The sequence below is a fragment of the Erpetoichthys calabaricus genome, chromosome 4, assembly GCF_900747795.2.
Source record: "Erpetoichthys calabaricus chromosome 4, fErpCal1.3, whole genome shotgun sequence".
Taxonomy (NCBI): domain Eukaryota; kingdom Metazoa; phylum Chordata; class Cladistia; order Polypteriformes; family Polypteridae; genus Erpetoichthys; species Erpetoichthys calabaricus.
In genome coordinates, this window is record NC_041397.2 from 257,264,614 (window position 1) to 257,280,625 (window position 16,012).

General features: G+C 38.7%; 1 protein-coding gene across 2 annotated transcripts in view; it reads left to right on the forward strand.

Annotated features, from left to right (window-relative positions):
- nck2b (NCK adaptor protein 2b) overlaps positions 1–16,012 on the forward strand; it is a 401,664-nt gene that overhangs the window by 114,674 nt on the left and 270,978 nt on the right. For both annotated transcript variants that reach the window (XM_028800674.2, XM_051926800.1), the window contains exon 2: positions 12,581–12,618. The gene's annotated coding sequence lies outside the window, so the exon portion shown is untranslated. The remainder of the gene's footprint in view (positions 1–12,580; positions 12,619–16,012) is intronic.

Sequence of the window (16,012 nt, forward strand, 5' to 3'; positions counted from 1 at the left end):
ATTTATGTATTGTTGATTATCTCACCCCTTTGACAAGCATGTTGTATTGCTATACTGCTACTACTACTTCTGCTACTCCAACGCATGGTAGCATCATATTCTGCACAAGTACCAATGGGCCTAAATCAAATTGTTTTCTTAAAACGGCATAGTCCCTGGACCACTTCTGAAACATACTCTAAGTATTACTCGATCAATCAGCTAGTAGAGCATCAACATAAGAGAGAGAGAAAGAGTTCAATTCAGTCTTTTCTTATATACTTTAGTAGTCTTCATTGCATGTAGGCTGAGAGCACTTAAACAGTGAAAGTAAAGTAAATAACCACACAACATTTACATACATAACCACAGATACTGTATTTACTTAAGTACACATTAACACAGTGATCTATCAACTTGAAAGTAAAACTGAAAATGTTCAAAGTCACATGGAACAAAAGATCCAACTAAGAAAAGGTGTAAAAAATAAATCTCATACATCAGAATGTCCATGGTGTTTGGTCCAAGCAGAGTCACAGTTCAGCTGGTGTTTCTCCTTCCTTTAGCCATCATTGTCCAAAACCGTAGTGAAATGCAATGGACCAATGCTTTGTCAGGAACTGCTGATGCCCAAGGTTGCCCATCACTTAAAGATCAGGTCTGCATCAGTAGGCTAATAGATACTATAAGACTTTGTGTCTCATTTTTTCTCTCAGCATAGATACATGTGTGGTTCACATTCCCTTGTGTTTAAGGGGATTGATAAGCCATTATAAACATATAGTTGATATTATTATTTAAGTAGTCTGTTTTTATTTTTTATACTTTACCTGACTAATATATTTATATGTATTTATTTATTTGACACTTTTATCTATAATAGTTTGAAAAATATTGTGCAGTTACCATTGTATTTATAAAGTGGGTACAACATCAAGATATTTGATCTGTTCAATGTACCCAATGAGTCTATGAAGCAGGTTGACTTTCTGTTGTTCAGTCCATTGTCTGTTTTTACCGGTGTCTCAGCTTTCTCTTTGGCCAGGGAATTGCTTTTCTACTTCTTCAGTAAGTTTGTAAGCTCAGGTCACCACTGCACATTAATTCACAGTGTTGGGGTCAGGTATTAAACCTGGAAGCTACTAACTGCCTGTCAGCATTGTCTTCAGTTGGTCCCTGCCCACACTAATTCCTTGAACTACGGTTGCATTTTATGGCAGGACAGGTAGAAATTGCCTTGAGCTTAGCTGTCTGTTCGGCTTTGTGCTCAAAATGGCATCAGAAAATGAACTGATTTTTTTCTAAGTATCAGTATCAACTGTGGCATGCTTGCATAAGGGCAAGAATTCCCCTAGTTCACTGTCTTTTCTCTAGAGGATTTGTGGGCACAAAGTGGAATCTTATATTAAAAGCCAGCGCTTTAAATCTCAGTTTTGAATGAAAGTAAAGTAATCCCCCCACCACCTTCTTGGTCTGCTGTGGGCCAGATATTGTTCTGGTCATTTCTGCTCCTGGCATTAAACATGTCTCCTACTTTTCTTGACAGCACTTCTCTTTTTATCCAAAATTCTTTATTCTGGCCTGTTTGGCAAGTGATCTTCCTTACATAGTTCTTGTTCTTTTCGTGTGCCAGTGCAGTGCAAGTTCAATCCAAGTTCAGTCAAACAATGAGGCTTTTTTGTTATCAGTGTTAACTCTCCTGTTTTGTTTTATCTACTTTTTCCATGAAATTTCTAGCTTGAGAAGCTTTTTTTCTGTCAGGATGGACAACTCGGAGGGGCTTGTGCACCATGTTTTTTTTCTGCAGCATGTACATTTTAATATTTTGATGCAAGAGACATAATTTACTATTCAACTTCAAAGCATCAGTAATTCCGTTGTCTGCCTTACATAAAATCTAAATACTGAGCTTCAAGGTAAATGCACCATCTATGCTGGGCTGAAGGAACTGTGCTTCTTATTGCAGATCTAACAAACAAGTTACTCATTTTTTGTTAATAGTTTTACTGAAAATTGCATGTTTAAACTTTTCTAATATGTATGTTTTTAAGGGAGAAAAATATATGCATCCAAAAAATAATTCTGTTTTTACAGGGAGATATATTTCATTTAAGCTCTTTGTAAGGATGGCTGGGTAAGTAGTCCTTCCCTTGTCAAGGAATCAAAAAAAAAAAGGTTGGGGTACCACTTTTATATTCCCTTTTAATTGCAACAAAAAAGACAGCTGACAAACAGCCCAAACAAAAACAATTTTCCGCATCTTTATCTCTCATATAAGCATTCAGGAGTTTCGTCCTTCACTACTATTCAGTTTGGTATCTGATGCCACTTTCCGGGAATGAGCCAGCTTTATAGGGCTGAAACCATAATGGGTAGAGTTTTCTTTGGGTGGTTGGGCAATGTCAGTCATCCTCCTTCGGCATTTTTTTTTCTTGGCAGGAGAAGAAAGGGGAAGCGCCTCGTCTTATCCTGGGCTGGAGCTGCTTACCTTGATGGTGGTCCCCAGACATGCATGCGTGACACCTTTCATTTAATAAATGTAACTGGAATAATTTTGTAATCCTTAAACAGTGAACAGAATAAAAATTTTGCATTAAGCCTCATAGTTTTTCAACTGAAAAGCTGATAACTGAACTTCTTTGAGTAGTTTTAGGTTTTGGATTAAGGGTTTCGGTGGCTCATGTGCTTTGTAGGGCAATGTGAGACTGTCTGCAGTTAAGGATGGAGAAGAGGTTATGCGTTTTTTGTGCAATTGTATAAATAACATGTACAAATATATATATTTCGCAAGTCCGGCGTTCCAGAGTCATGTGTTCGAGATTGGCGACGGAAGAAAGAAAAACTTTCGTCATGCAACAAAAACAGAAGGGCATTGTGTGGAAAACGTGCCCTGTTCCCACAAGTTGAAGTTGCACTCACTGATTACATTCAAGACAGGCGTCAGCTTGGATATGCAGTGTCCACGGAAATGATTCAGATGAAAGCTCGTGATATAGCAAAAGAACGTGAATACCCATCACTCAGTTCAAAGCAAGCCGCGGATGGGTTACACGCTTCATGAGAAGGAATGGCATATGAATAATACGCCGCACGACCATTTCGCAGTGTCTACCAGACACATATGAATAAAAGTTACTAGCTTTCCAAAAACACGTTATTCAGTTGAGACAGAAGAAAACTTATTTAATGGGGCAAATTGGTAATGCAGATCAAACAGCAGTTTATTTTGAGAACCCCTCAAACACTACTGTTAATGTAGTCGGAGACAAGAGTGTCCCGGTATGCATGGGAGGCAGAGAGAAGCAGCGGTATACCGTGATGTTGACAATTCTTGCGGATGGAAAGAAACTACCGCCGTACGTAATATTTAAAAGGAAGACCTTGCCGAAAAATGAGAAGTTTCCTCCTGGGATCCTCGTCAGAGCTCAACAAAAGGGTTGGATGGACAATGATCTCGTTGGTTGGTTGAAATGTGTGTGGCAATGTAGCCCGGGCAGTCTCCTGAAAATGCCAAACATGTTGGTCATGGACAGCATTCGTGGCCATTTAACTGAGGGTGTTAAAGAAAGACTGAAAGATGGGAAAACAGATCAAGTGATAATTCCTGGAGGCATGACTTCGCTCCTCCAACCTCTAAATGTTTGCATCAATTGGCCGTTTAAGGCTCATGTGTCAAGAATATATACCGAATGGGCTGCAACAGCGGTACACGACACAACGGCAACTGGCAAAATGAAAGCCCCAACATTGGTGCAGATGTGTGCCTGGATCATCGCTGCTTGGAAGCTTATTCCAGAGGATTTGGTTGTGAAAAGCTTCAAAAAGTGCAGCATATCCAACAGCATCGATGGAAGCGAAAACGGGGAAAAAATGGGAAAGCGACGACGTCAGTAGCGGTGGCGAATCCGAATCCAGCAGTGAATCGGAAGATGATGATTAAACTGGAATAGTCTGGTGAGCACAATAATTTTCCACTTGCCGTTATAGTCCTTTACCGATTGTCTCTATACGGTTCTTTCTTTTCTCGTTTCACAGGGCTATTTGTCATTCCCACCTTTCGCAGCATGGTGCGACAAACACTGAACGTTCCGCAGTAGGGGTACTGCTTACAGTTAGTACTCCAATATGTGTGGAAAGAATTAAACAACATAATTATTCTCCATTATAGTTATTCACGTCGGTGTCTTACTCCAACCTCACCCGCTTCCTATCCAATCATAACGAGCGTTGTACACGGGGCAAAACGGGTTTTCGCGATTTTCTTTGTAAAAATTAGGGTGCGCGTCTTACACGAGGCCGCGTGGTACACGAGTAAAAACGGTATATAAGACATAAACACATTCTGCATATCACTGGATAGAAGAAAGTTTAAAGTTTGGTCCTATGTTCCTTGAGGTTGCATGCACTCAACATGAGCACCATTTGTACTGCAACAAACATCAAAACGTTAGACCATTTCTTGCAATACACGAGTCAACTGGTCCCTAGTTACTGAATTCACTTTGAACTTATCTCTATCCAGTGATGTGCGGAATGGAATGTGTTTCTGTCTTATACAGTTTGTTTGAAATAAATTTTTGAAATCTGCTCTTTCATTTTGAATAGCCCTGTATGTGTGTATTATATATAAATATATACATATATAATACAAAGCAAACCAAGGCTTTTGTTTACTGATTTAAAAATGTATGTAGTACTTTAGAAGCAGTAACTATTCCTTATTACATTGATCTATTAAGATTTTGCTTCCTCAATACCTTTGGGTAAATCTTTTGGATTTTGACCTGCCGATCATAAAAAAACACCTTTAGATTTTTCCTATCTTGTATTGTTTTATTGCAGATGTTTATTTTTGCTATTTCCTCTTGTATGGAAAATCTATGGAGATCTAAAAGTAACGGCACTGTTAGTAATGGCAATGCAGTTGGGATATACAGCACAAATTACTACGAATAGAACAACCATATTTAAAAAGTTCTTTACATTAAAAATAACTGGTCACTCCGTAAACATTTGGTTCCAATGCAGAAAAGTGTGACACATGAACAACTAGTTCACCTAACAAAGATATTTTTACATCATCTTTATGTAAAACTTGGACTGCTAAAACATTTTGTGAAAGCAATGAACGAAGAAGATGAAGGATTTTGATATTTGAGGCTGATGTTTCCTTGAAAAACTGATGCTAAGGTCAGTGACATGGGGTTTGAAGATCTGGTATTGGGCCTAGAGGGAAGTGCATTGAAAGACATTCAAAGAGGTTATTACAGTTTTTCTTACCATCTACAGGGAGCCAAACTTTGTCCAGCAGGTTGACATCATACTTCAAACATACAAAATGATGAAATGTATCATGTTATTACTAAAGATTATTTTTTTGCATTCACACTTGGACTTCTTCCCAGTTAATCTTGGAGCAGTCATTCAATAAACATGAAAGGATTCTCTAGAACAGTGTTTCCCAAACTCGGTCCTGGGGAAACCACTGTGTCTGCAGGTTTTTGTTCCAACCAGATTCCTAATCAGTGAAAACACCTAATAACACTGATTTCATTTAATTAGCTGGTATTTTTTTTTCTCTTATTCTACATTCAGAAAAGCACAGCAGCGTGATTTTTACATTTATAAGACATTTAGAAATATTTCTGCTTTTGCTATAGATTTAAATGCTTAACTCTCTTTTGTTGATTTCATTATATTTTGCCCTTTTTTCTGTGCAGTTTTCCCCCTTCATTGTATCTTATTATTGACAATTAAAAACAAGCAGAAAAGAACACCCAGAAACACAAAACACTGAGTAATCAAAGGCTGGAACTACTTTAGCGTCGGACCCACTAATTAGTAAATAATGGATTAAGAAAACAATTAGAACACCTGGAAAAATAGAATGAAAATTAATATATAAATATTGTTAAAAAGAACAAAATACATTATTTCCATATAACTGCTTGGTACACTTTAATATACAGTTTATATAAAAAAAATCTTGTGACTATACAAGGCTTTTTTCCTACAACGAGACATGATTTTTTGAAGAGAGACACTTTCACATCCCACGAGACGGACAAGTCACGTCATACTTACAACCTTTGGAAGCAAGTCCCGTGATACACATGCAGAGCAGGTTAGAGATAATGGAAGTAGGAAAATTCGAAGTTCTCAAAAAAATGAGAATAAAGATTGCATTAGCGCAAACAAACGAAAAGTATTACTCAGTGAAATAACAGAACAGCAAAAAGAGATTGGATAGTGTTTGAGGATGTCTGAGGGACAAGAGAGACAAGGCAGTGAGACAAAAGGACAGATGCTGTACAGGCTTTTAAACGTTTGAAGCACCGCACGAAATGCAGATCACGCGGCACGGCAGCAGCAGCAAGCCAGCAGCTGATCAAGCAAAGAGGAGGTAAAAAACCAACTGTTATTTGTTTCCCATTGTATCACCGTTTAAGAGGGGTTTTGGAGGAGTGGTTGCGTATCCTGTGGTGTGTTCAGCCCCCCTCTTGATAGTGGCAGGGGGGAAAGGGGTTGGCGAGTGAAGCCCCCTGTGTGTGTGTATATATATATATATATACTGTATATATATTTACCAAACTTATTTTTCTAATTTCTATATTGCTTAAAACACAGAACCTGGAAAATAACAGTTCACTTAATTAGGCCAGGAGTCTGATTAAAAATAGAAGCTGGTTGGAACAAAAACCTGCAGCCACAGTGGGTCCCCAGGACCAAGTTTGGGAAGCACTGCTCTAGGACATTGCAACAATGGAAATGCGGGATCAGGGCAAGGGGAATTCATCAATGCTGGTTGACTATTTTTGGACATTGAAATGAGAAACATCAGATGCTGAGTACAAACGAAAATCAGCAGTTAAACATCTTTAGTTGAATTGAATTAATTCAATGTATCAGAACCATTAAGCAATTAAAAACACTAAATTCAATAAACTTTAACTTCATTTTCATGTTTCTCCAAATTCCTGTGTGATATAGTTTGAAATTATATTTGAGTTCAGCTTACAGCTGGCTATTATAATCACCAAACATTTTTCAGGAAGCAAAAATATGTTGTCCACTGTTATTTTTTTTTAATGAATTCTTGGCTGCTTCCTACATAAACATGTGTAGGGGGTGTACAAAGAGCAGCCCAGTGGGAGCAGACCCAGGATACTTTTGGGAACTTATATCAGCTAGATGGCATGGACATACTTTGGAATTTTTCAGGGAAAAAAGGAAGATGTGGCTGGGAATAAGGTGTCCTTGACTTTTCCACTATGCATGTTTCCACCACAAACCTCACCAGGACTAACAGATTGAAGTCAATGAGTGAGTGAATAGAATGAGGCCCTTCTTTGTTTATTGGTTTTCAGCATTGAGTGAAATAACTTCTTCAAGAAGGAGAGGGTTAATTGTGATGGTTCAGATGTGTGTGATATGTGTTGTTTACGATAATATCTTAATTGTTGTATTAATGATGTGTGAGCTGAAATTATCATGTCACTCACTTTGTAAAAAAAAAAAAAAAAAAAAATTATGCTTGGAGAGACATGCATTCACTGTTTCATGTAACCTAACAGAATAGACTACTGCGTGTGAGCGGTCAGGGCACCACAAGGTAAGCTAGCGTAACTGCCAAAAAATATGTGAGCAAACAGCACCAGGGATAAAACAGCCTCAGATTAGATTTAATTGCAAGATGTGGATCATCCTCCCTCATGTGGAAGTGGTTTGGCTTTGAAAAGAACGATTTTGCTTAAAAGATGAAAATGTGTAAACTATGGAGCCCCATAGGTGTCAGGCAAAAAAAAATCAGTTTGAACAGATTGTTTTTATTTCCGTAAAAAGAATTTGCCTATCGGGTGCATTTTATTTTGCGGTCTGTCTTGGTTCGGAGTCTTTGATTCCAAAACATATTTTTTTTCGTTCATTGTTTAACCCTTTAACCGCCAACTCCCTAAATATTCCCCAAGCCAGGCGAAATCTGAACAATTTTCGTTTTTTTACTTTTTTACATTTTTTTTACATTTTTTACATTTATTCAAGCAGTATTGACCACTAAATGTTGTGCAAGTTGCCAGTGTATACACGAAATCTATAAATGTAACCTAAATTCTCAGCTAAGCAAAACATCTTGATACCAAACCGTGCCCTTTTCAATGGTAGATACTGTCGAAACTGTAAGCGGCCCTTCCACGACAATAAACTTTCATCAACTGCAACTGACGGTCCTGGCATGTAGGGCAACTGAAATGCTTCAAATAAATGATCAATCAAAGGACGTAGCTTGAACAAGTGGTCGCGGTTTGGATCTTTCTTATCTGGCTCGTTTCTGTTGTCATTCAAATGAAAGAATTTCAGCAGCAAAGAGAATCGGTTACGTGTCATGACAGCTGCAAAAATAGGTGTTGCATACATAGGATCTGTAGACCAGTACATCTCAATATCTGGTTTTCTGATTATTCCCATCAACATCAAAATCCCAATGAATTTTTTCATTTCGTTTTCATCAGTGTCAAACCAAGCACGAACACGGGAATGTGGAGGTAAATTGGGATTTTTCTCAATAAACTGTGCTGCATACAGATTTGTCTGATGAACAAAATGTCTGATCAAATCAGGTGACACAAACAGCTCATAAAACTGCTCAGCAGTGTAATTGTTTACATCAACAATAAAGCCACACGTTCCCTCAAACGAATGCAGAAAAGGTAGTTCACCACGGGCAGCAGCCCAGCTGAGATGCTGGGGATACACCCACTCAGCGCCGTCATCCGATGCGTCTTCATTCACAGTATCATGCAGCGCACGTTGCTGCTCATCACTGTCGCTAAAATCTTCTTCAGAACTGCTACAATCATGATCAGAACTGTCCAAAATCGCCTGCAAAGCCTCACTTGAAGTCAGTTTACGTTTCGCCATATTCACAGCTGTTACATGCGAATCACGTCACATGACCGGCCAAAACAACCACAGACTTGTCGAAATACAACGTAGTAATAATACCCACGCCAAACCGTCAGTTATACTACTTGCCAGGCATTCATATAACCACAGGCAAATGTGCCGGATAATTCCGGCAGTATGGCGTTAGCAATAAAACAACGGTGCCGGATATATCCGGCAGAGGGCGGTTAAGGGGTTAAACAGTCACACAGATCCCCACCCCCTCACCCAGCTCCATCCCGCCCATGTGGCTGCAAAAGATGGAGCAGGTGATGACACAAGGGAGGAAGCAACAAAATAAAAAAAGTCTTAGCAGCTATTTAAAAAAAAAAAAAATACAGGAATTCTGAGAATGTAAGTCTCTGCACACTGCGATTGAAAAAGAGCTACTTGATGATAGTTGAGATGGACAGTGATGTAAATCCTCTTGAGTGGTGGAAAACACAAAAAGTACATATCCCCAAATTGGGGAAACTTGCAAAAAAGTATTCTTCTGAGAGGGCTTTCAGCACCGGGGGATAGTGCTGTTACATGTAACCGTGCTGCTCTGAAGCCATATGCTGTGGACAGACTGGTGTTTCTGTCACACAACTTGGAAGTTTCCTCAGTAGAAGTTTGCAGTTGTTTTATTTTTTTCTTTGTGCAATAGTGGACAGCACTTGAAGTTAGTCATTTTTTTTATAGGTTTGGGTTTTTTGGGTTTTTGTGCAATATTTGACAGAACTTGTGTACAAATGCTTTTTTCCTGTACAGTATTTGATACAACTTTTGATTTTTACACTATAGTACAGTATGTTTGATTTTTGTTCTTGCTTGTATGCTGTATAAAATGCTGCATAATTTTGTTGATCTTAATGCAATTTTCTGTGTAAATCCTGTAGGCCACTTTGAAATTGTTAACTTATACTTGCACTGTTTGATCTCAGTAACACTTTGACTGGTGATTTTAATATTTTTGTGTTATTTTACTTTAGTTTTAAGAAAATAAATAAGACCTGTTTTCCTTAACTGTTGTTTCCTTTAATCTCATTAGTAAGCTACAATTAGTATCAACAAGTATTGTATTGTATAGTATTAACAAGACCAAGTTAGATCAATAAGAATTTTACAAACACATTTTTAATGGATGCAAAATATCATATAAATATTGTTACTCTCAACATCCCAGCAAATATCGAGGTATTGTTTTTTGCGAATATCGCACACCCCTAGGTCCAGAAAACGGAGACTACTTAACTTTAGGCAGCTCAACAAACCCCCATTCTTCCTATCATTTAATTGTTCATGCCATCAATTATTTACTCACAGCACTCTGGAGGACAGTTGCCTCATGCCTGCTTTATATTTCTGTGTTATCTGATATTCCTGGTTTCCAGATGGGTGAATTTGTCTGTTCCTTGTAAACTCGGGTGCTTTGTTTAGTGCTCTTCTTGATGGCACTCTTTCATGAAAGAATTGTCATTTAGTCAAATATTAAAAATTATGTAATATCATTAAAAACAAAAAGTAGCTGAGTTTTTTTTTTCCACATTATGTCTCTTCTGCGTGAATACTGTTCGTCCTCCTTATGTTCTTGTGGGTCTCCTCTGGAGATCTAAATCCAAACACAAGCTGTTAGTTTAATTGGCAGCTCTTGCATGGCTCAGTGTTACTGATCCTCGTGATAGCTTGGCATTGCACCCCAGATAGTTCCTCACATTTGACCCTCTTTAGTATACCTTCCACTATGACAAAAAGCATTTGTTGCTAATCCCACTGGTAGAGAAACATGTGTCAACAATACAGTACATTGTAGATCAACAAAAGAGACCATTTACTAGAAGAATGATGACAAATAAATAAATAAATAAATAACTATTCCAATAAATAAATATCAGATATAAACTATACAGCATGTGTCAGACATTAAAATAAATCTGTAGTGCTTAAACTGATTCATCCTCACATAATGAAGTTTTAGTCACAAGTCAAGAAGAGAGTATTGTATTTATGGCACTGAATTCTATGATATTGCTTGCTGGGGCTTTGTACTGGGCCATTCTAAACATTAACTATCAGTCCCACTGCAGCTGACAAACCAGGCCAAGATGCAGCTAATCCCTGTGCTTTCTAGTGTAGATTTTTCTGAGAATCGTAGGGGCAGAGTTGCTTTCTTAACTTTCCTTAAAAGTGAATGTAGAGAAAAGCCAAGCAAAATGACACCTTTTATTGGCTAACTAAAAAGATTACAATATGCAAGCTTTTGAGGCAACTCAGGCCCCTTCTTCAGGCAAGATGTAATCCTGAATTAGGGGCCTGAGTTGCCTCGAAAGCTTGCATATTGTAATCTTTTTAGTTAGCCAATAAAAGGTGTCATTTTGCTTGGCTTTTCTCTACATTCATAATGGCTAACACGGTACAACACCCTAGTACTTAAAAGTGAAGAGACAGTTGGTCTTTCTTAACAACATACATATAATTTTGAGACCATAGGAGATTCTCAGTAATGTGGAATTCTAAAAACTTAAAGCTGCTCACTCTTCCCTTAGCTACCCTATTAATGCCAGTGTTACCCATGACCTTCCTGTCCCACAAGTCTCCTAAAGTGCTCATTGATCTTTTTAGCTTTTCTGAAATTGACTGAGTGTTGCCACTGCCCTCCTCAGTGATAAATCTATGAACTCATTGTTGTTAATTACACCCACTACTGTTGTGTCATCAGATAATTTGATAGTAAGAGTTTTTGCCATACTTGGCAGCACAATGTATGTGCCATAGGGTGCTCCGTTGTCCAAAGAGAGACTGCTAAATGTGGACATTTGTCTGTGGCACAGGGTGGTATTCAGTCCTAGGGCGCTTAGATTCACTGCTGTCATTGGGGGATATGTTATCAAATGTCAAGCTAAAATCAATAATAGCATTCTCTCATGAGAGCCTGATTTGTTAGGGTGGACTGGTGCTGTGACGATGTCTGTACAAACTGTATCCTCTCTTTATGTGCTTATGTGGTAGGACAACAGTTGTAAGTCCTGTGTGTCTGGTTTGCTATACCTGATCTGTGCCATGGCAAATTGTTCATACTGCTTCATGATAATAAGAGTGAGTGCCACAGAAAGGCAGACATTCCAAGTCATTTACGTTTCTTTGGTACTGAAATGATGGCAGTTTTTTTTTAAATAGGTGACGAATGTAGCCAGAGTCAGGGATATTTTAAAAATGTTGCATAACAGACATAGTAGCTGGCCTGTATGCTGTCAGTGGTTATTGTACAGGCGACTTTGCGCTTATGATTTTGTTTCCTGAATACCATGCCACCTCTTCTACAAAGTTAGGCTCTTATTATCTCTTTACTGAGAGAGGTGGGTCTGAAAAATAATCTGATGGATGAATAATTAGCATATATAAGATCTGTGAAGAGGTGTATGGTCAGTAAAGAATGTAAACTCCCTCCATCAGTATTTCAAACTTGCTTTTTTTTTTTTTTTTTTTGGTGTTTTCGCATTTAAAATTGGCCAAACTCATTACTGCTTCATAAATGAGAATAATTTGGCTCTTGTTAAGTCTTACAATAATACTCCTTTACTTGACCTTACATTTATATTGTAATTTCCTACCAACATTGTCAAGTTTAGTGGGTCTTTTTGAGACAAAGAGAACTAACACGTTTTTCTAACTCTTTCAGGTGGCAGTGGTGTTTGATGGTCTTCTGAGCTGGCAAAGGTAAGACTTTTCTACTATTGGCATAGCTGAAATATTACAAATGCTTGAAGCTGAAAACTGACAAACACAATCAAAATGCAAATATTTGCTAGGATATTTACTTAATTAACAAACAATGGTACATAAATGTATTTTTATTTTTCTGCTTTTATATGTGATGCTTGCTAGCCAGTACAGATCGATACTTGCATGGGTGCTGGAAGCCACTACTACTTTGTCGCTTTTGCTGCTTGCAAGTTTGCAGTTAGCTGTATATTGTGAATTTCCCCTTGGGATTAATAAAGTATCTATCTATCTATCTATCTATCTATCTATCTATCTATCTATCTATCTATCTATCTATCTATCTATCTATCTATCTATCTATCTATCTATCTATCTATCTATCTATCTATCTATCTATCTATCTATCTATCTATCTATCTATCTATCTATCTATCTATCTATCTATCTATCTATCTATCTATCTATCTATCTATCTATCTATCTATCTATCTATCTATCTATCTAATATATGAATGGAAACAATGAAAAATCATTTTATCCATGGTTGTGTGTGAATAAAATTAAATCTGTCATGTTTATGCTGCAGTATTGACAGCTTTATGCCACAGTAGGTAGTGCTGCCAGCAGATTGCTTGTTGAACTTGGGCTTGGGTGTCCTTTGTGTTTTCCCTAACCAAAGCCATACGTTGTTATTCAGTGACAACTCATATTGGGGTCTGTTGCTGTGTTGTAGGCTGAGTATTTGAGACCATATTCTGGAACATGGCTTGGGTCATAGTGGTGCCCCCCAACCACACCTCAGCCCCGAGCACATCTCACTGGGTGGATACCCTGTAGCAGGCCAAGGACATGCTGAAGGGATTATATTTCTTGGCAGGTTTGTGAATGCCTGAAAACTCCCCAGGAAGAGTTGGAATCTATAGCTGGGGACAGGGAAGTCTGGGCTGACCTACCTTGCTGTCACCTAGACCCTTACTAGGAAAAGCAGATTTAGAAAATAAGAGATGAGATGATGCGTTGGGAAAATGGAAGGACAGTTACATTTTAATTGACAAAAAGGAGATTATTGTTTTAATGAAGCTAAGTATAGGTAGTCCCCAGGTTATGGACACCCGACCTTCAATTTACGAACGAGGCCGCAGCTGTGACACATGCGCCTCATTAACCGCCGCTCCATCATCTTTGGCTGGAGGACGCTGCAAGTAGTGGCTGGAGGGGTGCGATTTTGCTGCTTGCGCAGTGTAGTGTCCCTGTGTCCCTCGGGTGGCACCCAGCGGCAAGTGAGCGGTGACCTAATGGGGCGGTTCGCTGTCTGCCCACTATGCTGCCACAGCTACTGCTCCTGACTGGATGCAGGCTGGATGGAGCGGTGTAGGGCGTTTCACTGCCCGCCCACTACACACGGCTCCCCCCGAATCGTTTTCGGTGGGTGGCTGGTAATGCTGCAAGCGGTGACCCGGTTGTGGCTGAATGGAAGCCAATGAGGGTGAACGGGACAGCGGGGGGTAGCATTATAGTGTGCTTCGGGTGACTGCCTGTTGAATGGGGGCGGTGGTGGGCGATTCACTACACGCCTTTGGCCGCACCGTGTTCGTTCTCGGTGGGCTGACACGTGCTGCAGGCTGCATACTGTAGTGGAGGTGACTGTGTGGTGGGTGGGTGGTGAACCGCCCCTCGCTACTCCCATTCATTCTCAATAGCAAGCCTGCTTGTACTGTTACGTACATAGCAGGAAGTTGTCTCTTGTCAGTACATCAGACGTGTTGACTGGTGCCTTCCTGCTGTGATAGCGTGTACAGTGCTGTGCAGAAGAGCTCATCGTAACCTTTTGTCTTCACCCTTCAAGAATGTCTCTTAAACACAAATCTGATGCAAGTGCTGGTGATACAGTAAAGAAGAGAAAAACCATCACCATTGAAAATAAAGTAGAAATAATAAAAAGGTCAGAGAGAGGTGAAACTCCATCATTCATTGGCAGAGCACTTGGTTACAGTCAGTCAACAATAGCATTTATTAAAATAATGTACCTGTTCCGACTTGCATATAAATTCAACTTAAATACAAACCTACAGTCCCTATCTTGTACGTAACCCGGGGACTGCCTGTATTCTCCAATGTTCTTAGCATTTTACTTTAATTTAGGAAGAACCCTTATACATTTTGAAAAGCAATATGAAATAATAATTTGCAAAAAGTCACTCTTTCTGTTGTGGTGTTTAGTGCTACTGTCCTACATCTCCAGACTCCTGAGTTTGAATGCCAGTCAGGGCACTGTGTGGAGTTTGCATATTCTCCCCATGTCTGCATGTGTTCTACTTCATCTTTATTTTCAGTACATGTGGATTTTGTCTTTGTTGAATTAATTGGTGGCCATTTTTACTACTTTACTACCTACAGAGAGACCCTTGGAAGTGATATTCTTGTGTTAACAGTATGTTAGTGCCATTTGTTGTTTTACAGTATATTATATCTAACTTCAAACACTTCACTTAAATCTTAGCCTGTACTTGAAATGTTTGATGGCTGTGGATCTCTTGATATTTAAATATTTGTTTAATAAATTGTGAATGTGAGCTGTGCCTATATATGATGCAAGTTTATTAAGTGTATAGTATTTCTTGTAGAAGGTGGTTACTAGTAGTTGTTTCAGATTCTTTGCCGCTTACATCACTTTTCCCCATTGCTAACTGAGTTCAGTTTCTTTTTATCTGCTTAAAGCTTAAGTGCATACTTGGCACATGAGGAAGTATATATTTAAGCATGTGCTGTTTAATTATAGGACAGATTGTGCCATTGAATGATTTGAAAAGGTAAACTACAGACTGATATTATGTAATGTTGTGTGGATAATATTTCATTGCTGGATCCTATGTTATATCAGTGCTGTCATTAGTATTGATGTTACAGTGACCGGGTGTCACCTTCAGCTCTGCTTCACCTGTGTGAGGTATGGATGTCTGAACACCAGTCTGTTCTCTGGCTTTTTTCTTGTTGGCTGAATTTTTTTTTAAAAGAAGCTCACTATTTATGTAATCTATTAATTATCTCCTACATTATCACTGTGGAGAGCTGTGTAACACAAACTTTGATGAAAGATGGATAGCAGAGTTTGGGAGGAAATTTTAGCAGTATAAACGTGCAGGAGGATAGAAAATGCCTGGAGTGTTTGGAGAGTTGGTCAGTTTTAATAATTACTCTCCTTCATGTGCCTTTGATTAGCCACAGTGGCAAACACTGAAGTGCTGCTTGGACCATATGTAACATATGACAGAAAAGAATACCTTGTCCTTTCTGAATTGTTTCTGTATGATTTCTGCAATTCAAAAAAGGGTTACATGAAGTCTATGTCTGGTTCACGTCCATGTGTAATATATCCAGAAAAAAAACC